General features: G+C 47.4%; 1 protein-coding gene across 7 annotated transcripts in view; it reads left to right on the top strand.

The window, feature by feature from the left end:
- Positions 1-26012, top strand: part of LOC135056204 (urotensin-2 receptor-like) — a 131970-nt gene that overhangs the window by 9942 nt on the left and 96016 nt on the right. For 2 of the 7 annotated variants that reach the window (XR_010243924.1, XM_063961072.1), the window contains exons 2-3: positions 6479-6563; positions 7893-8045. The exons of 1 other annotated variant lie outside the window; for it this stretch is intronic. The gene's annotated coding sequence lies outside the window, so the exon portion shown is untranslated. Of the gene's footprint in view, positions 1-6478; positions 6564-7892; positions 8046-11928; positions 12330-12704; positions 13517-26012 lie in introns of those variants that run through there. 4 more of the 7 variants (XR_010243925.1, XM_063961073.1, XM_063961075.1 and 1 more) reach the window with 3 other exon arrangements.

Below are 26012 nucleotides of genomic sequence, written 5' to 3'. Positions count from 1 at the left end.
CGGCTGACCCTGAAGCAGAGGCCTTGCTTTGAAATGACGTTTCCATGCTTGACCACAAGCCCTGGAAATTTTTTCCCTGTGTGACTGCTCCCCAGCCTCTCAGGCTGGCATCCGTGGTCACCAGGACCCAGTCCTGAATGCCGAATCTGCGGCCCTCTAGAAGATGAGCACTTTGCAACCACCACAGGAGAGACACCCTTGTCCTTGGAGACAGGGTTATCCGCTGATGCATCTGAAGATGCGATCCGGACCATTTGTCCAGCAGATCCCACTGAAAAGTTCTTGCGTGGAATCTGCCGAATGGAATCGCTTCGTAAGAAGCCACCATTTTTCCCAGGACCCTTGTGCATTGATGCACTGACACTTGGCCTGGTTTTAGGAGGTTCCTGACTAGCTCGGATAACTCCCTGGCTTTCTCCTCCGGGAGAAACACCTTTTTCTGGACTGTGTCCAGAATCATCCCTAGGAACAGCAGACGTGTCGTGGGAATCAGCTGCGATTTTGGAATATTTAGAATCCTCCCGTGCTGTCGTAGTACTACTTGAGATAGTGCTACTCCGACCTCTAACTGTTCCCTGGACCTTGCCCTTATCAGGAGATCGTCCAAGTAAGGGATAATTAAGACGCCTTTTCTTCGAAGAAGAATCATCATTTCGGCCATTACCTTGGTAAAGACCCGGGGTGCCGTGGACAATCCAAACGGCAGCGTCTGAAACTGATAGTGACAGTTCTGTACCACAAACCTGAGGTACCCTTGGTGAGAAGGGCAAATTGGGACATGGAGGTAAGCATCCTTGATGTCCAGAGACACCATATAGTCCCCTTCTTCCAGGTTCGCTATCACTGCTCTGAGTGACTCCATCTTGAATTTGAACCTTTGTATGTAAGTGTTCAATGATTTCAGATTTAAAATAGGTCTCACCGAGCCGTCCGGCTTCGGTACCACAAACAGCGTGGAATAATACCCCTTTCCCTGTTGTAGGAGGGGTACCTTGATTATCACCTGCTGGGAATACAGCTTGTGAATGGCTTCCAATACTGCCTCCCTTTCGGAGGGAGACGTTGGTAAAGCAGACTTCAGGAACCGGCGAGGGGGAGACGTCTCGAATTCCAATTTGTACCCCTGAGATACTACCTGCAGGATCCAGGGGTCCACTTGCGAGTGAGCCCACTGCGCGCTGAAATTCTTGAGACGACCCCCCACCGTACCTGAGTCCGCTTGTAAGGCCCCAGCGTCATGCTGAGGACTTGGCAGAAGCGGGGGAGGGCTTCTGTTCCTGGGAAGAGGCTGCCTGCTGCAGTCTTTTTCCCCTTCCTCTGCCCCGGGGCAGATATGAGTGGCCTTTTGCCCGCTTGCCCTTATGGGGACGAAAGGACTGAGCCTGAAAAGACGGTGTCTTTTTCTGCTGAGAGGTGACCTGGGGTAAAAAGGTGGATTTCCCAGCCGTTGCCGTGGCCACCAGGTCCGATAGACCGACCCCAAATAACTCCTCCCCTTTATACGGCAATACTTCCATATGCCGTTTGGAATCCGCATCACCTGACCACTGTCGCGTCCATAACCCTCTTCTGGCAGAAATGGACAGCGCACTTACTCTTGATGCCAGAGTGCAAATATCCCTCTGTGCATCTCGCATATATAGAAATGCATCCTTTAAATGCTCTATAGTCAATAATATACTGTCCCTGTCCAGGGTATCAATATTTTCAGTCAGGGAATCCGACCAAGCCAGCCCCGCACTGCACATCCAGGCTGAGGCGATTGCTGGTCGCAGTATAACACCAGTATGTGTGTATATACTTTTTAGGATATTTTCCAGCTTCCTATCAACTGGCTCTTTGAGGGCGGCCGTATCAGGAGACGGTAACGCCACTTGTTTTGATAAGCGTGTGAGCGCCTTATCTACCCTAGGGGGTGTTTCCCAACGCGCCCTAACCTCTGGCGGGAAAGGGTATAATGCCAATAATTTTTTAGAAATTAGCAGTTTTTTATCGGGGGAAACCCACGCATCATCACACACCTCATTTAATTCATCTGATTCAGGAAAAACTACGGGTAGTTTTTTCACACCCCACATAATACCCTTTTTTGTGGTACTTGTAGTATCAGAAATGTTCAAAGCCTCCTTCATTGCCGTGATCATGTAACGTGTGGCTCTACTGGAAAATACGTTTGTTTCCTCACCGTCGACACTGGAGTCAGTGTCCGTGTCTGTGTCGACCATCTGAGGTAACGGGCGCTTTAGAGCCCCTGACGGTGTTTGAGACGCCTGGACAGGTATTAACTGTTTTTCCGGCTGTCTCATGTCGTCAACAGTCTTTTGTAAAGTGCTGACGCTATCACGTAATTCCTTCCATAAGACCATCCAGTCAGGTGTCGACTCCCTAGGGGGTGACATCACTATTACAGGCAATTGCTCCGCCTCCATACCATTTTCCTCCTCATACATGTCGACACAACGTACCGACCCACAGCACACACACAGGGAATGCTCTGATAGAGGACAGGACCCCACTAGCCCTTTGGGGAGACAGAGGGAGAGTTTGCCAGCACACACCAGAGCGCTATATATATACAGGGATAACCTTATATAAGTGTTTTTCCCTTATATAGCTGCTGTTTTTATTAATCTGCCAAATTAGTGCCCCCCCTCTCTTGTTTTACCTTGTTTCTGTAGTACAAACAATTCTAATTAACCCCTTGCGCTATTAAATAAAAGGCAACATGACGTGAAGACACATGATTAATTGGTTAAGATAGTTTTAATATCCATAAAATAAATTATAAACATGTTTATAATTTATTTTATGGATATTAAAACTATCTTAACCAATTAATCATGTGTCTTCACGTCATGTTGCCTTTTATTTAATAGCGCAAGGGGTTAATTAGAATTGTTTGTGCTACACCTGGTTTCAATCAGGTGTGATTGTGTTGGCCACTTCCACTGGCCATTCTACCCTATTTGCGGCTATTTAGATTATATGAGTTGTAAGAGAACTTTATACCTTTTATATAATTACTGTTGATAGCGCCTGACTTCAGTACTAGTATTTTGCTTGTTTCTGTAGTGCAGGACTGCAGGGGAGAGCCAGGGAGCTTCCCTCCAACGGAGCTGTGAGGGAAAATGGCGCTTGTGTGCTGAGGAGATAGGCTCCGCCCCCTTCTCGGCGGCCTTTCTCCCGCTTTTTTAAGGAAAAACTGGCAGGGGTTAAATGCATCCATATAGCCCAGGAGCTATATGTGATGTATTTTTAGCCATCTAAGGTGTTTTTATTGCGTCTCAGGGCGCCCCCCCCCAGCGCCCTGCACCCTCAGTGACCGGAGTGTGAAGTGTGCTGAGAGCAATGGCGCACAGCTGCGGTGCTGTGCGCTACCTTATTGAAGACAGGACGTCTTCTGCCGCCGATTTCCCGGACCTCTTCTGTCTTCTGGCTCTGTAAGGGGGCCGGCAGCGCGGCTCTGGGACCCATCCATGGCTGGGCCTGTGATCGTCCCTCTGGAGCTAATGTCCAGTAGCCTAAGAAGCCCAATCCACTCTGCACGCAGGTGAGTTCGCTTCTTCTCCCCTTAGTCCCTCGGTGCAGTGAGCCTGTTGCCAGCAGGACTCACTGAAAATAAAAAACCTAATTTAAACTTTTACTCTAAGCAGCTCAGGAGAGCCACCTAGTATGCACCCTTCTCGTTCGGGCACAAAAATCTAACTGAGGCTTGGAGGAGGGTCATAGGGGGAGGAGCCAGTGCACACCAGGTAGTCCTAAAGCTTTTACTTTTGTGCCCAGTCTCCTGCGGAGCCGCTATTCCCCATGGACCTTACGGAGTTCCCAGCATCCACTAGGACGTCAGAGAAATTATGTTTTATACATCTGTTAGTACAAAATTTCCAACAGCTGTAGTGTAAATATGTGTCAGATGGTGGCCCATATATGACTGCCATACTGTGCATAAGATATCCAATCAAGGAGACACTAAGAAATAGTGCTGTATGAAAGAACACCAAATATTTTGCTTATTTTCAGTGTATTCCTTATTACACCGCCTCCAAATGGATTCTATAAATTCTAACTGCTTCTGCAAACACCACCTCCATCTGCTTTACATTACTCTCTAATCTAACATAACACATCTTCCAGCTGCTCCCTAGAACACCTCTCCTAACAACCTCCTATAAATGTCCAACTGCTAGAACGGCTGCACTGCACTGTGCAAACTGTACTGTACTTTCTTACCAGCTAGAACCTGCATACTATTTCCACAGAAAAATTAACTAAATAACAGGAATGGGGGGGGGGGAGCATCATTAAGAGACCATGGGAATTTTGTTGTTGCGTACGTAGAAAAACCCAACACAGGTGTTATACAACGTAATAACTCTAAGATGTCTGAGAATAAAACATTTTCTTGTAAACCTAACCAGTGTTAGAGTCAGGGCCAGATTAAGGTTGGTGAGGGTCCAGGGCAACAGAGGTTGTGGGGGCCCCCACCACTAAAGTTGCTGGCAAAGCCCCGCCCCCTGCAAAAAAGAACCACTCACTCACTCACTCTTGCCTGGCTGTAGAGACACGTACAGCAGCCAGTGTCCAGCGGCACCACACTACAGTAGAGGAGCTCTAAATAAAATTACAGCTCCAAGCAGGGGACAGCGCTGCCAGAGCACGCTGTCTCGTTTGATCGGCGAGACAATCTGTGCATGGAGGAACTTCTCGGCAGCCGCTGTTAATTAACAGTTGAGCCACTGGAGGGAGACTCCTCTGAAGCAGTGTGTGTGGGCCTCAGAAAGGCCGCCCCTGTCGCCCCCACTTAATCCTGCTCTGGTTAGAGGTTATTAAAGCAGAGGCGTGACTGTGGGAGGAAACAGAGTTGGCTGCCGTCAGGCTCCTGCTCTGTAGTGGGGCACCTCTCTTCATGTTCTGTGTTCAGCAACACCATTCAATTAAGTTAATTGACAGCCGCCGCTATCTCTTCCGTGGCCGACTCCACTCCATCACTAGTCCCTGCACCTTACAAGTCACACCCTCTTTATTATAGATGCACATTTTGAAAGTGTCATACCCAGGATTAGAACCCATGACCTATTACACTGAAGCAGGCACCTTACTGATGGAGCTACAGATGGGTTTATCTTGGCCTTTAATAGGATTAATTGAGCCAGGTCAATCGGACTTAATCCCCTGCTGTAATGACTTAATCCCCTGATGTATTGTTCTCTGTATTGTATTGCAGCTGAGAACAATAGATGAAGGGTTTATGTTAATAAACCACGGTTTGCCTAGGCGCAGCATAGAAGTCAAGATAAATATGGACCCATCTGTATTTGCACCTGTATAGGAAGTGTGAGAGTTCTAAGTGCCTACCTTCGGTGTAATAATAGGTCATGGGTTCTAATCATGTGCATGACTGCTAAGAAATGTAGGATTTAAAATAAATAACAATGAAATGTAAATATATATATATATTTTTTTTCAGAACATATATTTTAGGTATATATATATATATATATATATATATATTTATTTAGTGGGGGCACCAATATTTATTTTGCCTATGGGCAACTGGGACGAACTTACGCCACTGTATTAAAGTACACAAATTTACTAAATTTGTGGAGGCAGCCATTTTGGAAACTGAACAAATATTCCTGAGAAAGCCGAATGCAAGTTCGCCTGGAACCAGTACCTCATGAATATTTCTTATGCTTCCTTTGAAAAGATATCATGGTTACTTTGTGCGGCGTTTAACTGTCTTCTCATGAATATTGGTTTAAACACCAACATATTTTATCAGGCATTATAAAACCAAAATCAAAAAGAATACAGACTGTGGGCAGGATTTCATCAACGTGAAAAGAATGCGGCAAAACTCCTGAAAATGCCGTTTTCTGAGGTTTGCCCACTTATCTATTATGCACCAAGCTCAGGAATCTGTTGGACCCGATGAGTAATGCCATCTTCAGACGGCATTACCTAGTAGAAGCCTATGGGCTTCTTTCGCATTTCAACACTGAGAGAGATCCACTCAGATCCCTCCCAGCACCCTCCACAGCGTGTGCGTCACTAGACACATATGCAGACGGACTCCCCGATCATAAACCCGAAAACGCCCACATGCCGCAAAGGACAGCTCTTACCTCAAGAGCTGTCCTTTGCTTAAATGTTCATGCATACGGCGTTATTAATCACTGATATGCATGCACTGATGGTCATGATGCGCAGTGATTGATGCATCACACCCTGTGAGTCACAAAGGGGTAAAGAAAGAGTCGTATTGCCCATTTTCATGGGCAAAAGGACTTGTTTCTCATTGCCTATATAATATGACGATTAAGGCTCCCACAAGTCTTTGCTGCAGTGCCTATACTATATACTGTACCGTAGTAATACCTGCTCTATTATCGCCATTTGTGAAAAAGAATAATATTTTTACTTTTAAATATTTTTTTTTTAAATTATTCCTTTTTAAACTATTTTTCTTCCGCAGTAGTAGAACTGAAAGCCTACAGCATTTTGCCCTGCCACCAAGCTGCTTCACTCATGCCCATATCCACAGAATAGCCTGGCCAAGGGTAAGTTATCCCTTACTATCCCAGGCCTGTATCACCACTCAGCTATAGGTCTGATGCATCAGACTTACCTTCTGTGTGATCTAAGTTGTAATGATAAATAATCCCTGTGTTCAATGATGTATACATTTCTAGCCTGGAAGTAAAGACTCAGCAAACAATACACTGCCGTGGGCTCTGTAGTTTCCAAGGAAGTTGCAGACATGTTGTATGCTTTGTACAAAAGCCTTTGCACTGTCATATAATGTAACCCTGAACCTCCTCCGCATGACTGCTTAACCCTCTCAGTCAGTGTCAGAGACACAGTACTGTGAAACAAATTAATTACAGTATTATTTCCATTCAATATTTTCTATATACTTTTGGTCCCTATAATGTTATCTAGCCATAGTCCTATTTACTAACAACATCTAAAGATGGCCATATACTGGCAGTCGGGCTTGATCTGTATCAGATTTGTCCGTACAGGTACATAAATAGGTGTTGCCATTGAAAAAGGTATGGATCTACAAACCAGCCATAGGGGGTTATTGAGAGCTGTTAGCAAACCAAAAAAGTTAGCAATTGGGTAAAACCATGTTGCACTGCAGGTGGGGCAGATATAACATGTGCAGAGGGTGTGTGTGTTCAAACTGAAATCTAAATTGCAGTGTAAAAATAAAGCAGCCAGTATTTACAATGCACAGAAACAATATAACCCACCCAAATCTAATTCTCTTTGCACATGTTACATCTGCCCCACCTGCACTGCACATGGGGGGTAATTCCAAGTTGATCGCAGCAGGAAATTTTGTAGCAGTTGGGCAAAACCATGTGCACTGCAGGGGGGGCAGATATAATATGTGCAGAGAGAGATAGATTTGGGTGTGGTGAATTAAATCTGCAATCTAAATTGCAGTGTAAAAGTAAAGCAGCCAGTATTTACCCTGCACAGAAACAAAATAACCCACCCAAATCTAACTCTCTCTGCACATGTTATATGTGCCTCCCCTGCAGTGCACATGGTTTTGCCCAACTGCTAAAAAATTTCCTGCTTTGATCAACTTGGAATTACCCCCATGGTTTAGCCCAATTGCTAACTTTTTTTGGTTTGCTAACAACTCTGAATACCCCCCATAGTGCAGTTTGTGATGATTCTGTACAGTCACATGGAGTGAACCACTGTCTAATGCATTCCCCATCAGATGTGGCTGGAATCTGCAATTATTTTGAGCTTATAGCACCTGTAATTCTCATTGATAATTAGAATGTACTCAGTGTCTAAGCATTGTATGAAATGTATTATATAAGAAGTTCCAGTGGCCAGTCCACCACTGTCTCTCTCCTCTGCAGGTGCCTCCACCTTTAGCTCAATTTGTCCCTGGCAATCAGCATCCTGGAGATGGTGCTTACACATACTGTATTCCTATTGGTTGTATGAGCAGTTCAAGCTGGAGGTGTCTGCAGAGCAAGTCCAAGATCTTCTAAAGGCCAAGGTTTTCACAGGTACTGGCACATTTATCTATTTATTGTATTTATTGGGGTTACCTTGAGTTTGTATGGTACACCTTGTTGTGGACATCACCTGCTGACTGGTAGCAGTGAGACACATTAGGAAATAGGACAAATCTGAGAAATGTTTCAGTAAAAGACTGGAAAGAGAGTTTGGACAGATCAGGGAGCACTAGCAGATTGTCTGTGTTACAATTCTAGTCATGTCCATGTGGTATGTGAAATGGATCAATGATGTAAGTGACAACAGATTTATTTATATACACTCACTATAAATAGCTTTTCTCTCTGCCAGGTGTCTGAAAGTCACACTATCAGAACCCTCTCTGGTTTTATTGGTGTGGGCTACAGTGTATAGCTACAGTATATCTTTTTTACCTGTTAAAATGCCCATTTCAGTAGATATAATGGGCCTGAAGCAGAACTGGACATATGCAAGTTTACACAACACATCTAGGGGTCTATTCATTAAGCAGTGAAAATAATGGAAAAGTGAGCAAGTGGAGAAGTTGCCCATAGCAACCAATCAGCTGCTCTGTATTATTTTATAGTATGCAAATTCTAAATGTTACTTCAATGCTGATTGGTTGCTATGGGCAACTTCTCCACTGGCTCACTTTTCCATGCTTCCACTGCTTAATGAATAGACCCCCTTGTGTGACATCACTCTGGGTATGCACAGAGAGTGGGCACACATATTCTTCTTACACAGGCCGAGTACATTCAGGTTGTTTTTACAGAAATGCTGCTCAAACAGACCTGCAGAAACATACATACACGCCTGTTAGGAAGAGTATCTTTTGCACATGCTTAGCAGCAGCAGTCTCTCCCCAGCCTAGCACATGCTGCTATGTGCTAGGCTGTGGTGGCAGGGCCGACTTGAGGTCTCATACTCTCCAACTGTACCTTTTTGGCAGTTACAGTACCTCTTTTTATGGTCTGTACCTGCCAAAAAGGGCTTTGTACCGTTTTTTGACTCTCCAAATTAACATTGAAAATATAGGAAAGGGGGCAGGCCACGCCACCGTTCCTAATTTGTACCGGTTTTCATGTGTAAAATGTTGGAGGGTATAGGGCTGTTCAACAAGTTTTGGCAGTTCAGCCGTCCCCAGCATTTTCAGTAACACTGAAAGCAGAGCAGGGAGGAAGAGGAGTCTGCTCTTCTAGTTTGAGGCAGTTCTTGTCACTGCTGCTGAGATTGATGCTACCACCCACTCAGTCCCCAGCAGCTGCAGCAGCTCCGTGCCTCGGGACCTCCTTATTATATGTGACTGACTGAATCGACAACATCAGTACTAGGGATGGCCATCGGTGGGTTAATCATCGGTGTGTACCATCGGTGGATAACCTCGATGGTGGGCAACCATCTGTAATGGAACCATCAATGGTTTTGCCCATCGATAGTCCCTTTTACTGTAGTATTAAGCTACACATGGGCCAATCAGAGCCTGGGGGCATGGCTTCATGGCGGTAAACCATCTGGTTCTTCCCCATCGATGGTAAAAGTAGTTACCATCGGTCATAGACCATAGATGATTTCAAATCATCGATGGTCGATGGCCTTCCCTAATCAGTACCCCCTGCCTGCCCTCCTTATGCCTGGCCCTGTCTAACCGGGGGGTGGGGGGCAGAGTGCACGGGGAATCCCAGGCAGTGGCAGACACGATGACAGCGATCAGTCCAGGGTACAAGGCATCTGCCCCCGCCACTGCTGCTGACCAGCCTCCATCATCATCATCATTAGTAAAATCTGGGTGGCTGCTAGGGTTACCACCTCATCCCTTTAATTCTGGACACATATTAATTACACAGGTTCTGTGGCTGGCTGACTTCAAGACTCCATTTCACCTGGTTTTAATCAGCCACAGGACCTGTGTAATTAATATGTGTCCAGAACTAAAGGGATGAGGTGGTAACCCTAGTGGCTGCCCGTGCCCTGTATCCTCCCACCAGCTCTGGCTGCATGGTGAGAGGTATGGGGCCGGCCCCCCTCAATTGCAGACCCCCGGTGCTTGTGGTGTCCAGCCACAGCATCCATTGCAAGGGGAAAGATGCCCTGGCTGCTGGGGGTGGGAAGCCTGGTGGTGTCAGCAGGGCCTACAAGTTTGTTGATAAACCCAGTCTAATCAGTGAGCATGGGAGGAGAGTGCCTTGTGGAGAGTTACAGTGGTCCCTCCAACTGTGTTCCTGGGCACTGTTTGTCCCCACTGGTCGGGTGGCAATGGCAGACTTTGGGCATGGGTCGTAGGTAGGGCACAGCCATACCACTTTCCCTCCAGGGCATTAGTAATGCCATTGCTACCCATCATCCTTACCAGGGGGGAGTGACAGGCATGGTACCTAATGTTTCCTGTCACTCCTGTTATAGCTTTTGTTTTCTTTCAAATTTTTATTAGTTTTTAATTGCAGCCATCGTTGTTCATCTCTAGTAGAGATGAGTGGGTTTGGTTCTCAGAGAACCGAGCCCTACCGAACTTCATGCCCTGAGCCCAGATCCAAATCAGGTTCGGGACTTCATGACAGACTCGGAAACAAAAACGAGGCAAAACGTCATCATCCGCTTTCAGATTCTCGCGGGTTTTGGATTCCATATAAGGAGCCGCGCGTCGCCACTATTTTCAATCCGGAATTGGAGAGTGTAGCGAGAGGACGTGTCTCTGTCCTCAGTGTCTGTGCGGGAAAGTGGGGTGGCGATTCCAGTGCTGTCTTGTGCTGCTCAGTCCAGTGTAGTGTCCTATGCTGCATCAGTCCAGTCACAGTGGTGGTGTCCTCTGCTGCCATATGTCCAGTGTAGCTGTATAAGTCCAGTGCAGTGGTGCTGTGTTGTCCTGCATCAGTACAGTGGTAGTGTCTTGTGCTGCATCAGTACAGTCACAGTGGTGGTGTCCTCTGCTGCCATATGTCCAGTGCTGCTTTATAAGTCCAGTGGTGCTGTGTTCTGCTACATCAGTCCAGTGGTGGTGTCTTGTGCTACATCAGTCCAGTCACAGTGGTGGTGTCCTCTGCTGCCATATGTCCAGTGCTGCTGTATAAGTCCAGTCCATTGCAGTGGTGCTGTGTTGTCCTGCATCAGTCCAGTGGTGGTGTCCCTGTGCTGCCGTATACAGTAAGTCCAGTGGTACTGCCGTATAAGTCCGGTGGTACTGCCGTATAAGTCCGGTGGTACTGCCGTATAAGTCCGGTAGTACTGCCGTATAAGTCCGGTAGTACTGCCGTATAAGTCCGGTAGTACTGCCGTATAAGTCCGGTAGTACTGCCGTATAAGTCCGGTAGTACTGCCGTATAAGTCCGGTAGTACTGCCGTATAAGTCCGGTAGTACTGCCGTATAAGTCCGGTAGTACTGCCGTATAAGTCCGGTAGTACTGCCGTATATGTCCAGTGATACTGCCGTATAAATCCAGTCCAGTGGTACTGCCATCTATGTCCAGTGATTCTGTTGTATATGTCCAGTGGTACTGCCGTATAAATCCAGTGATATTGCCGTATATGTCCAGTGGTAATGCCATATAATTCCAGTGGTACTTGGTACTGCCGTATAAATCCAGTCCAGTGATATTTCCGGATATGTCCAGTGATACTGCCGTATATGTCCAATGGTACTGCCATATAAATCCAGTCCAGTGGTCCTGCCATATAATTCCAGTGATACTGCCGTATATGTCCAGTGGACTGCCGTATATGTCCAGTGGACTGCCGTATAAATCCACTGATACTGCCGTATAAATCCAGTGATACTGCCGTATATGTCCAGTTTTACTGCCGTATAAGTCCAGTCCAGTGGTGCTGCCATATAAGTACAGTGGTGCTGTCCTTTGCTGTATATTATTTACTCCAAATAAAGGGGTTATTAATATTTAATCCAAATCATTTTTACAGGGTTTGCCCTGAGTGGTGTAGAGGTACGCTCTCCTGTGCTGCATTTTGTTATATAACGCCAGAAAAATAATGAAGAACAAAAATTTGGAGGATAAAATAGGGAAAGATCAAGAACCACTTCCTCCTACTGCTGCTGCTACCGCTGCTGCTGTTGTTACTGCTGTGAGTCGATCGTCATCCCAGAGGGGAAGTTGGAAGACCACTTGTACTACTTCAACTAAGCAAATGATTGTCCAACAGTCCTTTGCGAGGAAGAAGAAATATGACAGCAGTCATCCTGTTGCAAAGCGGATAACTGAGGCCTTGACAGCTATGATGGTGTTAGACGTGCATCCGGTATCTGCCATTAGTGCAGTGGGACTGCAGTGTCACTCCTGGAGAGGCCAGGTGCCAGGTGTTTGTGCTGCACACTTGTGTCGCTTAGCTTAGTCATATAGCTACCTCATTGCACCTCTTTTACTTCTTTGCATGATGTGCTGTTTGGGGACTGTTTTTTTTTTTTTAAGTGCCATCCTGTCTGCCACTGCAGTGCCACTCCTAGATGGGCCAGGTGTTTGTGCCGCACACTTGTGTCGCTCGGCTTAGTCATACAGCTACCTCGGTGCAACTTTTAGGCCTAAAACAATATTGTGAGGTGTGAGGTGTTCAGAATAGACGGGAAATGAGTGGATATGAATGTTATTGAGGTTAATAAATTAATAATACTGTAGGATCAAAATGACCCCCAAATTCTGTGATTTTAGCTATTTTTATGTTTTAATTTTTTTTTTATCCAGATCCAAAACCAAAACCAAAACCCGAAAGGGTGGTTTTTGCAAAACCTATCCAGATCCAAAACACGAGCGGGGATCCAGTTCCAAAACCAAAACACAGAACACGCAAAGTGCCCGCAGCACATCTCTAATCTCTAGCAGTGTCCTGCACAGTAACCGAGGCTGAACTACAAATGCTAATTAATCACAGTATTTGAGGAGTAACACTACTAGATTCATTTATGTTGGTATTGTATTTTATAAGAAGTACTATACTAAATCAGCATTGTTACTTCTAATTATAAGTACAGCTAGTGGAAAACAGTTTTTTGGTGGGTTTATTACATTCAAGTTGTTTCATATGCTTATACCAACTATGTAAAGACGGACCTATACATCACTATGGATTATATGGTATAGGTTCCGATTGCCGGAAACTTCCGGCGGAGGGAGCCAAACATGGGCAAAGGTTACCGCTCTGATGCTCTGAAAATGTAGTATTTTTGGAACTTGGTGAATTTAAGTTTCCATACTAGTATATGGGGACAGCATGCAAGTTATTCACCTACATTTGTAGAAATTAACGGATAATAGACCCCATAGACACAATAATAGTTTGACTTATTAAAGAGGTCTGTTGATTTCAATGAAAAATTCTTGCTGTTCTTTAAGAGGGATGCGGTCAGGATGCCGGTGGTTGAGATGCCGGCGCTTGAAATACCAGTACCGGAATCCAGACACACAGCCAAAATCCCGGCGCTGGAAGTCCGACAATACTTGGAATACTGTTGTCGGAATCTCGACTGTCGGCGTCCTGAACATAAGTATGCCGGGGTCTACTACATATCAGCTGCGGGTGTGTGTGGGGAGGGGGGAGGGTGTTAGGTTTAGGCTGGGGGGGTGGGTTAGGGTTAGGCTGCGGGGAGGAAGGGGAATTTATGTTTAGGCAGCACTGGGGAGGGTTAGGGTTAGACTGCGGTGGGGGGGGGGTGAAGTTAGGGTTGGGCTGGGGGAAGGGAGGGTTAGGGAAGTAAGGGGGGGAGGGTAAACACACCCGACCCTTGTTGGGATCCTGTGCATCGGGATGCCGGTGTCGGTCATACAGTATGACCGCCAGCATCCCAACCATCCATTCTGTGTGTATTCCCTTTAAGATGCTCATTAATTTTCCATGTGTACATAAAACAGAAAAGTAAAGAACTCAAAAACTTTGGAAAAAGTGTATAAGGAAAATGATATATTATTATGTTGATATAGCAGGCTGTGTTGACTTCTGATTATCATTGTTATAAACATTGTTTTCTTCATTCCAGCGCACCAATTACACCGTGAATGTACATGATTTATCGACTCATATATATATAGCATGGTGATTATACAGGATGTTTATAACACGCTGACAAATAAGAAGAGCTTTGCAGAAAATATTTAATCACTCACATCAGTCCCTGTACCAATAGATGTTACAATCTATATGAGGTGATGTTTCATGCCAACAATATCCTGTGGAGATGCATAGCGCAAGGTCCCTTAATTGAATCTCCCAAATTGTATCTGAAATATGTTGTCTCATCACTTCTACAGTATAAGAGATTAACACTAGACTTTCCTGTTTGAGCCCATACACATGTACAGTATCAACATATTGACAGAAGCCAAGGTTGAATCAATATAGTTTGTTTTTTCTTTTTACAATTTTCTTCTTACAGTTTACTTAAAAGTGAAAATATATGTATAAAACTATGGAGCATGTTAATTATTAAAGGGCTGATCCCGGCGACATGCCGGATTTTATATTGCCATGGTAAATCTCTTATCTCATAGCTGCTCCAGGAATAATGACCCGGATCCGGTAAGGGTTAACTTACCTTGTCGCCGGGTCAGTCTACCTACTGTGGTTGTGCACATGGGTGGTCATTCCGAGTTGTTCGCTAGCTGCATTCGTTCGCTGTGCAGCGATGAGGCAAAAAAACGGCACTTCTGCGCATGCGGCGCAATGCGCACGCACGGCGTACTATTACAACGAACGATGTAGTTTTACACAGGGTCTAGCGATGCTTTTCAGTTGCACAGGCAGCCGCAGAGTGATTGACAGGAAGAGGGCATTTCTGGGTGTCAACTGACCATTTTCAGGGAGTGATCGGAAAAACGCAGGCGTGGCTGGGCGAACGCAGGGCGTGTTCGTGACGTCAAATCAGGAACTGAATGGTCTGAAGTGATCGCAAGCGCTGAGTAGGTTTGAAGCTACTCTGAAACTGCACAAAAAAAATTTTTGTAGCCGCTCTGCGATCCCTTCGTTCACACTTCTGCTAAGCTAAAATACACTCCCAGTGGGCGGCGGCATAGCGTTTGCACGGCTGCTAAAAACTGCTAGCGAGCAAACAACTTGGAATGAGGGCCACGAATAACCTGGCTTGCCACTTCGCATATGCACAGAGGAACTTAAAAAACAGTTGTGGGCTTCAGTTCCCCTATTAGAAAAATGTATAAAAACAGATTACTTTTATTTTAATAATACAAAAAAAAAAATGTAAAATAATTTTTTGAAGGCTGTGGACCTGTTATTGACATTTTGAAATGGTGATACCAGAACAGATAAAGCAGTGTTACATGTACCGCAGTGATATTGGTTATATATGCGGAAGCTGGTGAATCTTCATGTCAGGGGCTTATCGATGGCAATAGAAATACTATCATACTTATTATTATTAATTATTATTATTATATTTTATTTTATTCATATGGCACCATACAAGTGATCGCGGCCAATTTCAGAAAATTATAAATACTGCAGGGCCCCAGTTTTCAGCTTTCACTGACACAGCGCATTTCAATGGTACAGTATATAAATGTTCTTTATTATCACTCCTTCATACATTTTTGGGGGGTGATTTGTATAGCCACATCACCATCTGGGGACAAAATATTAATTGTTTTTCAATAAATGGCTAGTGCCATCCTCTGAAGTACCTGTTAGGAGAGCGAAATGACAGCATAGGAATGGAGAGAGTTAAACCTCCTGTGAGGGGTGGACCTAACTGTGTTGAAAAGTACAGCCAATGATAGAGAGGGGAGGGAACAGTATATATAGGGATCAGGGACGTGTGGTGAGCTAAATGGCTCAGGAGGCACTGGCTAGCACCAGAGCCAGATTTACATGCAATATATGAGCCAAAACATACATCTGGGCATTACACACAGGTGCAGCAGTATAAACGCCTGGAAATTTGGTGAGTTTTGATCAGAGATGTGCGGAAAACACAGCCAGGTGAGGCACTGCCTCACCTGCCATAGACTTTTTACTCCAGAGTTTTGGCTATAAAAATTATTACAATAATGCAAAGAAGATATTTCAAACAAATTCTTTGTATTTTCATATACTTTACGCAGTCAAAACTCTGGCACAAACGTTAGTATGACAGGAAAGGCTCTGCCTCACCTGCCTCACCCCACCGCACGTCACTGATAGGGATGTATAGCCTAGCTTGGTCTCTCTTGCTGCTGGTTTTCCTTCTGGTGAGTGTTGCTGAATTGCACATGCACTAGAGCTTAGCTAGCTCATTAGAGTATTCTGCCTTGCATTTGGCTCGGCGGTTTGGCGAATTGCGCGCGCTTGCCGTGTCCTAGGGGCGGCCGTGGCGCAGTTGGGACAACGTCCAGGACGGACGGAGCACGGGCGCGAGGAGAGGACTTCTTTGCCCCGGAGTGCTAGGAATCCTCCTGGAGTGGCTTCCGGGTCCCGTGCTGTGTCTTATTTTTCAGGAGATTGCGGAGAGGTTGATGTGGTCGTGAGCGATGAGGAGGATGTCGCAGTTTCCACGCCGGAGGACTCCCAGGCCGATCAGTCGTCAGCGTCAGGTGAGGTTTACCAGTCGGCGTCGGGGTCCACCACGCGCTCCAGCTCTCTCAGTTCCTCCTCCTCTTCATCACTCTCGGCGCAGGCGTCCGATGTCAGTAGCGTTACTAGGGCAAAAAAGCGGGCGACAAAGTTCGCTAAGAGGGCAGCGGGGCGGCAGGAGCGGCGGAAGAGGCGTAGGTGGGTTAGCGAGGAAGCTCGCAGGGCCAAGAAGCGCCGCGATTTGCCTGCGGTGGTACACTGTGATTACACGGCTGTTTTGAGGGGGTTACGGGATAGCTGCCGTAGGAAGATATGCAGGGGCGATTACGTGGACATGTTCGTGCTGACCAAGGACGCGAAGAAGGATTATAAATCGGTGGCAGTTAAGAAGGGCATCGGAGCTGAAGCTTTCCGTACTTTCGACAACTGGCTGGCCGGTTTTTGCGTCTTTGCGGCGTGCTACCTCGAAGATAGGCCTGACGAACATATGAACGTCATCCGATACCTGCATTTGATTCATGATATGCAGCGCACTTCGTCGGGTATCGAATGGCGGATGTATGATGAGAAATTCAGAGAAAAGCAGGACTGCTTGCGGATTATTGACTTCGGGTGCAAGGACGTGGTGGTCTGGCTCCAGGTCACCCGGGCTTCTCAATCCGCAAAGGAGCCCCGGAATTCTGGGGCGGACGCGCAGCGCACAGGGTCGTCCGCTCAGAAGAATAGCGCGGAAGGGGGTCCAAGTCGGAAAGGTAGGTTGGATGCCCGCGGGGGTGGGCAGGCCGCCGCGAAGGGGAAGTGCTTCGCGTTTAATAATGCAACCTGTTCCTTCGGCAAGCAGTGTCGGTTTCGACATTCGTGCTTGCAATGCGGCGGCTTCCACCCGGCCTCCAACTGCTTTAAAGGGAATCGGCAAGGCGCGAGGGGGAAGCAAAGCTACACTAGGCCCGGCGCGAGCGGGATCGCTCCTCAGGGCCCCATCGCCGATTAATTTGGATGCCATGTCCAAATGGTTGGATTGGTATCCGAATAGAACGGATGCTCAGTTTTTGTTTCATGGTTTTAAGTTCGGTTTCCGCCTGCCTGTTGCGGGCGAGGTCTCTGTCAAGGCTCCACGGAATCTTCAGTCCGCTCGCTCTTTGCCGTCCTTTTTGCGCGAGAAAGTTGAGAAGGAAGTGCGACTCGGTAGGATGGAGGCCCCTTTTAACCCGCCCCCTGTGGATGACTTGGTCATTTCCCCAGTGGGGGTAGTCCCCAAGAAGACTCCGGGTACCTTTCGGCTCATTCAGCATCTTTCTTACCCGTCGGGGTCATCGGTCAACAACGCGATACCGGCGGCACACTGCTCGGTCGTGTACCAGTCGTTTGACGAGGCGCTGGGGCTGGTCCGTAGTTACGGCCCGGGGGCTCTGATGGCTAAGATAGGTGTGGAATCCGCTTTTCGGTTGCTCCCGTTGCATCCGGACTCGTTCCATTTTATGGGTCTTCGGATCGGAGCGGAATATTTAATTGACAAATGTTTGCCGATGGGATGTTCAGTTTCCTGCTCGGTTTTCGGAAGGTTTAGCACATTTTTGCATTGGTGCGTGGAGTCTTCTTCAGGTGGTCATGGAGTTGCGCATTACCTCGATGATTTCGGTTTTCTGCCGTAAGCTGGAAAGGGCGACGGCGGGGTGTGCCAGGCCGCATCATTTCATTCGTTTGGCCTCCGAGATTAAGAGGGATTTGGCCGTCTGGGACTCGTTCCTGGAGGACTTCAATGGGGTGCGTATCTGGCAGGCCCCAACAGTCGACATGCGCAATTACAGCTGTTTACCGACGCGGCGGGTTCCTCTGGGTTCGGTTGCTACCTAGAGGGATCTTGGTGCGTGGCCTGAGGAATGGCATCGCGAAGGTTTCACTAAGGATCTTTTGCTGCTGGAGCTTTTCCCCATTATGGTGGCAATGGAGGTTTGGGGCGATCGTCTGGCTCATCGCAGCATTTTGTTTAGATGTGACAATCTGGGCGTGGTGCATGCGGTCAATAACCAGAGGGCGAAGTCGCTGGTGGTTCTGAGGGTGCTCGGGCGATTGCTGCTGACATGCTTACGTAAGAATGTATGGTTCCGCGCGCAGCATGTGCCAGGGCTTGAGAACGGTATTGCCGACACGTTGTCCCGCGGTCAAGGGGAAATATTTTGTTTGTTGGCACCCGAGGCTGATGTCCCGGTTATGTCTGGCGGGTGATCGGACCGGACTGGAGGGTCTAGCGATGTGGTCGGTGGCTCCGAACACGCTCAAGGCTTACGGGCAAGCTTGGAGTGAGTGGGAAGAGTTTGTCCAAGGACGTAGTCATGCAGGTAAGAGCGGGCATCGGATGATGCTTTCTTTTATTTGGCAGCTCTTTGTCACGGGTAGGTCCAGAGCGGTGGTGTCCCGGTACTTAGCTGGGATTTCGTTTTTAGTAAAATCAAGGGCGTCCCTGACGTGACAAAGAGCGGGCTGCTGGTTACGGCGATGAAAGGGTGGGCGCGCGTGGCGCCGCCTGATAGGCGATGGCCCATCGATGCAGCCTTGCTACCGGCGGTCATCGATGCGGTTGGCGGTATAGCGTCGTCAATTTTTGAATCGCTTTTGTTCCAGTTGGCGTTCTCCATGGCTTACCACGGAGCCTTTCGTGTTTCGGAGCTGGTAGCGCCATCTAAGCGGACAGGCTCGCGCATGCTTCTGGATTACGTGGTGGTGGGTGACAGGTCCTTACTATGCAGATTGCGTCGCTCTAAGACGGACCAAGTAGGTAGAGGGCGATGGGTCACTTTGGTTCCGTCTCTGGTGGAGAGCATTTGCCCGGTGAGGTTGGCATCAAGGTATGCAGCGGTTCGGCCCGCTGTGCAGGGGTCGTGGCTGCTGCATTATGACGGTTATCCTCTAACGAAGTATCAGTTTCGTTGGATGCTGAGTCGCTGTCTGGCGAGCTTGGGCCTTTCACCCGCTGCTTTCGGTACGCATTCCTTCCGAATCGGGGCAGCGACGGCGGCTGCGTCGGCAGGGCTTTCCGTGGCGGAAATCCAGGCAGTGGGACGATGGAAGTCGTCGAGTTACAGACGATATATTCGCCCAGTGCCATAAGTGTTTGGTTGATTAACGGTTCTGTTTATTAGTAGTTGTATAAGTTCATGTTGTAAAGTTCAGTACATCCTTGTGTAGTGTGTCTGTTTGTCTCCCCTGTTTATCCTACTCAGGGATTAGCTACTCGCCGCTGGATTGGCTGGAAGCTTGTTTTAGATCGGCTAGGCCGTGACTACTGCAAGACACGAAAAACCCCTTTTTTCTTTTGGCAGATGCTTCAGGTTAATGCGTTTCATATATGCTCCGGTTAGGATACTTATTAACCGATTTTTACTCCTTTCCTTCTCTTCAGGTTGGGTAGAGGATGATTTGGCAACCTGGGGGGTCGGCCACTCTTATGCTTACTGGGCAGCCAGGTTTTTGGCCTCGGAGGGGGCACAGATGTTTCCTGGGGCTCATGGCGTTCGTTGGCTTGGTTGGCGGGGGTTGATGTGGAAAGATCTGAAGAGTAGATTGGTCAGTCAGATCAGCGAGCATGGAGTCCATAGGGTGCCGGTTGTCCATTTAGGTGGCAACGATCTGGGGAAGAGGACATCTTTGGAGCTGCGGTGGGCCATGATGGAGGATCTGGCCAGTGTGGCCGCAGCGTGGACCAATTGTGTCTTGGTGTTCTCTATGATGGTGCCAAGGTTGCGTTGGCAAGGAGTGGCGGACGGTCGCCCGATTGATGAGGCCAGCAAAAGGTGAATGAGGAGGTGGCGAAGTGGGTGTTGGCCCACGGAGGGAAAGTGGTTCGCCACCCTAGGATGCGGTTTCGTGACAGTCACCTTTTTCGGCCTGATGGTGTGCATCTGTCCAAGGAGTGGATGCTGTTTTTCCTGGAGGATCTGTTTCTGGTGTTGCAGGAGTTAGGTTGAGGGTATGGTGGCGGTGCGAAGACTCTGGGGAAGAGTCTTTCGCTGTTGGCGGAAAAGAACGGCAGGTTGTAATTTGACTGGTTAGTTGCAGTTGTTTGCAGTATTTGTGTGGTTTAGGTGCACTCACCTCCATTGACTTTTAAGGCCGCTAGATCACCCGTCAGGGGGCAGCGTCATCACCCATCCGGGTGGGCAGTCAGCGTGGAGGTCTGAGTCGGGCACCTATTACCTACTTATGTTTTGTGGTAATTTAGGATCGTTTGGGTTTGAGGTTTTTTGAGGTTATCATCAGTTGAATATAGCCGTTCTTTTTCTGCCACCATATGCCGGCTGAATCGGCATGTTAATTTATATTTTACTTTACAGGTTTTTCTAATGGTTAGGGTACAATAAATAGCTAACAATTTTCTGCCAAATTCATGTCTCCGTGTCATTATTTCTTGGTATTGAATGCTTTACTTTTGAATAAGGGTCCACACACTATCATTAGGAGGTTTATACAAAGGTTTCATCATTACAAGCATTAGTACTCACTGTATAGTGCTCTAAGTAGGGATACTTACAGAAAACAAAAGAGAGAATGCCTTACTTGTAAGAGCTTACATACTATAGGTGATGTGAGTAATTAGCAGTAATCCTTTGTCAGTGGGTGAAATGAACAAAAAAACCTATTGACATTGACACACTTTTATGCTGCCAAGAGTGCTCGTCACGCTTTGATAAATCTGCACCTTCATCCACTTTCCACTAAGAAAACCTATTCCTCAGAGATGACGGAACTCATAATTAAATGTCAATATTCTAACAGAAAGCAAGACAGTAGTCTGTGTTATTTATCTACTTATTTTATAGACAGGCATGCTTGTTTCTACATTCAGAAGACATTAGTGGTGCAGGGTAATTTGTGTATTCCCAACAGACAGTAAGATGATCTTCAAAAGATTTTTAAAAATTATTATGTTGCCTACTGCTGGAAAAAGTGTATATTAAACGTGTTCCACTTCCTAACCAGGGGGTCTATTCATTAAGCAGTAAAACGTGTGAAGAAGGTGCCCATGGAAACCTATCAGCTGCTCTTTATCATTTTGTAGTACGCAAATTGTAAATGTTACTCTAGTGCTGATTGGTTGCCATAGGCAACTTCTCCACTGACTCACTTCTCCACACTTTTCACTGCTTCATGAATAGACCCCTGATTAAATGTGGTCTGCACATGTAATCTGATGATAGTCTGTGATCTCTCCCCAACTCACGGTGAGCTAAATCTGTAAGATTCTGACTATATCTTATGAAAAGTTAGTGCATATCTCTAGGTGTTAAGGGCCATACTGATGGGGAGATTTCCCCAGAGATGTGTGCTGAGCGGTCTAGCGAGGGGGACACGGACACGGGGGGGGTCACTCATTTCACCCAGCGGTGAAACGAGCGACCTGCTAGATTGTGCCAGCATGCAGGCCAATCTAGCACCGGCGATAGCGACGTGCGAGACCGCGCATCGCTGTCGCCAGCACCCCTACACACGGAGCGATGTTCTAAGCAGTCTAGTCAGATTGCTTAGAAATTAGCTGAACATCACTCTGTGTGCAACCCCCTTTAGGCAGCTTGCGATACAGATTCAATCCCGATGCGTGCTCCCGTGGGGTCAGTATCGCAAGGCTAGATAGACTGTGCAGGCAAGTCAATCTTGACTTTCTAGTGTGCTATCTAGTACAAACTAGTATACTGTAGTCAAAATTGGCACTTAGTCAAAATCGTACATAGACAAAATCTCAAGCACATATAGTCAAAATCTGTACTATCTGAGCTCTGGGGGAGTTCAAGGGAAATCGTATAGTTAAAGTCAGACATAGCAAGGATCTCACCATGTGTACACACCTACACTCCGAGCTCATTAGCTGTCAGAAAAAGTGGTTTGTGGCCTCAACACTTAACGTTTCATTAATTACAGTTGTCAAAAATTTCTAGTGAATATTATTATATATGAGAATGCTACTTATTTGTTGTATTTTGAATTGTTTCATGTGTTTGTTATATAAGATGTATACACAGGCCCGGCAACATTGGGTAAAAAAAGTACTCCTGGCACCTGTGGTTCAGAGGGGCTCACTAACAGCAGGAGGTGGCGGCTTGCCAAAGCATGCAAGCAGCCGGAAAACAGCAATCTGGATCCCCCAGCAGCATGGCATGGCTGTTACATCCATTAGGACACGCAGATTGGGGGTGGGTTGTAGTTGTGGGAGTTGAGGGTTACGGGTCGAGGACTGTGTGTGTGTGTGTGTGTGTGTGTGTGTGTGTGTGTGTGTGTGTGTGTGTGTGTGTGTGTGTGTGTGTGTGTGTGTGTGTGTGTGTGTGTGTGTGTAGGAAGACTCCCAGAAGGGTGTGGATTATTAGATCTACACTAAAAAGGTCTGCAGTCAATAGGTCTACCAGTAATGGTAGACATGCATTAAGTCGACAGGGTCAAAAGGTTGATATAGAATAGGTAGACACAAAAAAGGTAGACACAATTTAGTTTTTTTGTTTTTTGGGAGTAATTTGTCACTTTTCTGTCACAAGCAAGCCCCATTAGTGTACTGCGGCCCCTCGCATTGCTCGCAAGGTGCCTCGCTTTGCTCCCCATGCTTCGGACAGGTTACTATTCCAATCGTAGTCCACGTGTATGGTAAAGTATGAAAAAGTTGGAAAAAATAAAAAAAATATAAAAAACTTGTGTCTACCATATGTGTGTGGAGCATTATCATGTCGACCTTTTGAACTGTCTATCATTTACATGTCGACCTGTCGACCTAATGCATGTCTGCCATTAGTGGTAGACCTATTGACTGTAGACCTTTTTAGTGTAGATCTGTAGTCCGGATACCCTCCCAGAGACATCAATGTACCTGCCACAAGATATGTTGCATTCCTGTGTAAACGGAACTCACAGGGATGATGCACCTGTCATGTTTTATCATTTTTACATCCTTTAGAATTAGTCTGGATTTTCTGCTTTACTTAGTAGGAAATTCATCCCAGCACAGTTCCATTTACTTCCTCTCTATGGGCCAGCATAGGCGTGCGCAGGGGGGGTGCCTGGTGCGCACAGGCACCCCCTAATGTGCGGCACCCCCACACGCCACGCCAGCTGCAGCACAGTGGAGTGGCTGTGTGACTTTCCCCCCCTGCTGCGGCGGCAGCAGGCAGGGCAAGAGGATATACAGCATGCTGAGCCATTGCCCAGCATAGGGCCGGCTCAGCTTAACTCGGGCAGCTGTGAGTTTCTGTGCTGAGGTCCCGTGCTCCTCCTCTCCCGGCCGGGCAGTTCCTGCTGATTCGGATGGAGTTTTCGAAAAGTGGGCGTGGCTACGGGGATCCGCGATTAGGCCACACCCCCAACTTTCCCTGGGCCTAGCGATCTACAGTATGTGCACTTGCAGCCCTGCCTTCTCTTGCTGGTGCAGGTGGATCTCTGTCAGCAGCCATCCCATGGAGCCCGGCCAGGAAGGAGAAGGTAAGAGGTGTGTGTGTGTAGGTGTGTGTGTTAGCAGACTCGGCAACATGGGGCAAAGAGTACACCCGTGCCGGTCCCCAAGGTTCTGAGGGGCCCCGAGGTTCTGACCCCACCCCCTGTTTTATAGCATACATGGGGGGTCATTCCAACCTGAATGCTAGAAGGCTACTTTTTGCACTGCTGCGATCAGGTAGTCGCTGCCTACAGGGGAGGGTGGAATCGCTGTGCAGGGCTGCAAACAGAGAGGTCACCCGCTGCGATCATCCAGGATGGAGCTGACATCAGGATCCCTCCCTGGAAAGAGCTGGGCACGCCTGCGTTTGGACGGACACTCCCTGAAAACGGTCAGTGGACGCCTCCAGGCGGCCTCTTCCTGTCAATTATCTTTCGTTCGCCGCTGTGAACGCTTTCTTTGTTATTCTCGTCGCTGCCCGGCGACGGCCGTCGCCAGTCAGCGACGCGCCTGCGCTTTGCCGCCCACGCGCATGTGCAGTTCTGACCCGTTCGCACGGCTGTGAAAAAGTGCAGCGTGCGAACGGGTCGGAATGACCCCCATGATCCATGAGGAGTAGTAGGAACACTATTCCTGGCTGGAACAGGTGTGACTAGAACCGCAGCATGACAGAAGAAGCACAAAGCAGCCGCAGGCACCCTCCCTACCCATGCGGAAACTGACACAGCGTGGTAAGTATCAGTGTATTTTTACTATATTTCCATTCTTATGAAACCTCTCTCTCTCCCTATATTTCCCTCCCCCTCTCTCGTCACCCTCTCGCCCTATCTTTTCCTCCTTTCCCTCTTTCTCCCTCCACCCCCCACCCCCCACCCCCTCTATATGTCTTTCTCCTCTCTCTCTCTCCCTCTTTCCCCCTTACTCTCTCTCTATGGGGCCCATTTGTCATGGACTACATATTGAATGTGATCTGGGCGGGATCTTACCACCCAGGATCCTATTGCAATATGCGATGCACTGAGGCATTTCTGGCGGAAGGTTCTCGGGGAACCCAGCCGGATCTACTTTCCCCTGATCTGTAGCCCATAGGATACAATGGGCTATTGCAGTCAAATATTGTAGTAGCTGCGGGGAACAATATCGGGATACATTGTGCAGCATTGCATCCCCCATAGAAACCTATTGTTGATGCGGCTGCGGGTGGAAATGGAGGGATCGCAGCAGGTATCTCCGATACCTGCTGCAATCCCTTCTTTATACATACCAGGGAAACCTCATATTTGCGGCTAATTTCTGAAAGCGCGTGTTTTTCTGGGACATAGCCACAAATATTTTTTGATAAATGGGCCCCTCTGTCTCTCTCCTTCTCCGCATCTTACCCCCTCTCTTTCTCCCTCCTTTTCTCTGCCTATCTCCCCCCCCCCCATCTCCCCCTTTCTCTCTCAGTGGTCGAGGTGCCACCTGACCTGCAGTCATTTACTTCTACCACTATCTACTCCAGCGGGGTAAGGCTTCATGGTCGTGCTGGATGATGGGTGCTATGCTGGGTCAGAGGCGGAACTACAGATGTTGCCATGCTCATTTATCATTGCAGCATGGATGGCGTGACTAGTGTGCCTTAGTCTATGATGCACACGTGTATATTCAATTATTCATGCACATGCCATAGACTTCTATGGAGCAAATGCTGGCTGCAACTATTCGCAACACAGCGTTCAGTGCAGCTTGCCGCGATGCGTATGCCCGTGGTTATGCACTGCGGCAAAGATGAGGCTGGCTACATCTGTAGTGGCGGTGCTAGGGGCACCAGCCAAAATCTGCCTAGGGCATCAAATTGATTAGGGCTGGCTCTGGGCATAATGTGAATTTGGCTTATACCGTGTGGCATAATATGAATTTCGACTCATATCGTGTGGCATAATGTGAATTTTGGCTCATACCATGTGTCATAATATTAATTTCGTCTCATACTCTGTGGCATAATGTGAATTTGGATCATACTCTATGGCATAATGTGAATTTGGATCATACTCTGTGGCACAATGTGTATTTGGATCATACTCTGTGGCATAATGTGAATTTGGAT

The sequence above is a fragment of the Pseudophryne corroboree genome, chromosome 3 (genome assembly GCF_028390025.1).
Source record: "Pseudophryne corroboree isolate aPseCor3 chromosome 3, aPseCor3.hap2, whole genome shotgun sequence".
NCBI lineage: Eukaryota > Metazoa > Chordata > Amphibia > Anura > Myobatrachidae > Pseudophryne > Pseudophryne corroboree.
This window is presented reverse-complemented; position numbering and strand designations above follow the sequence as displayed.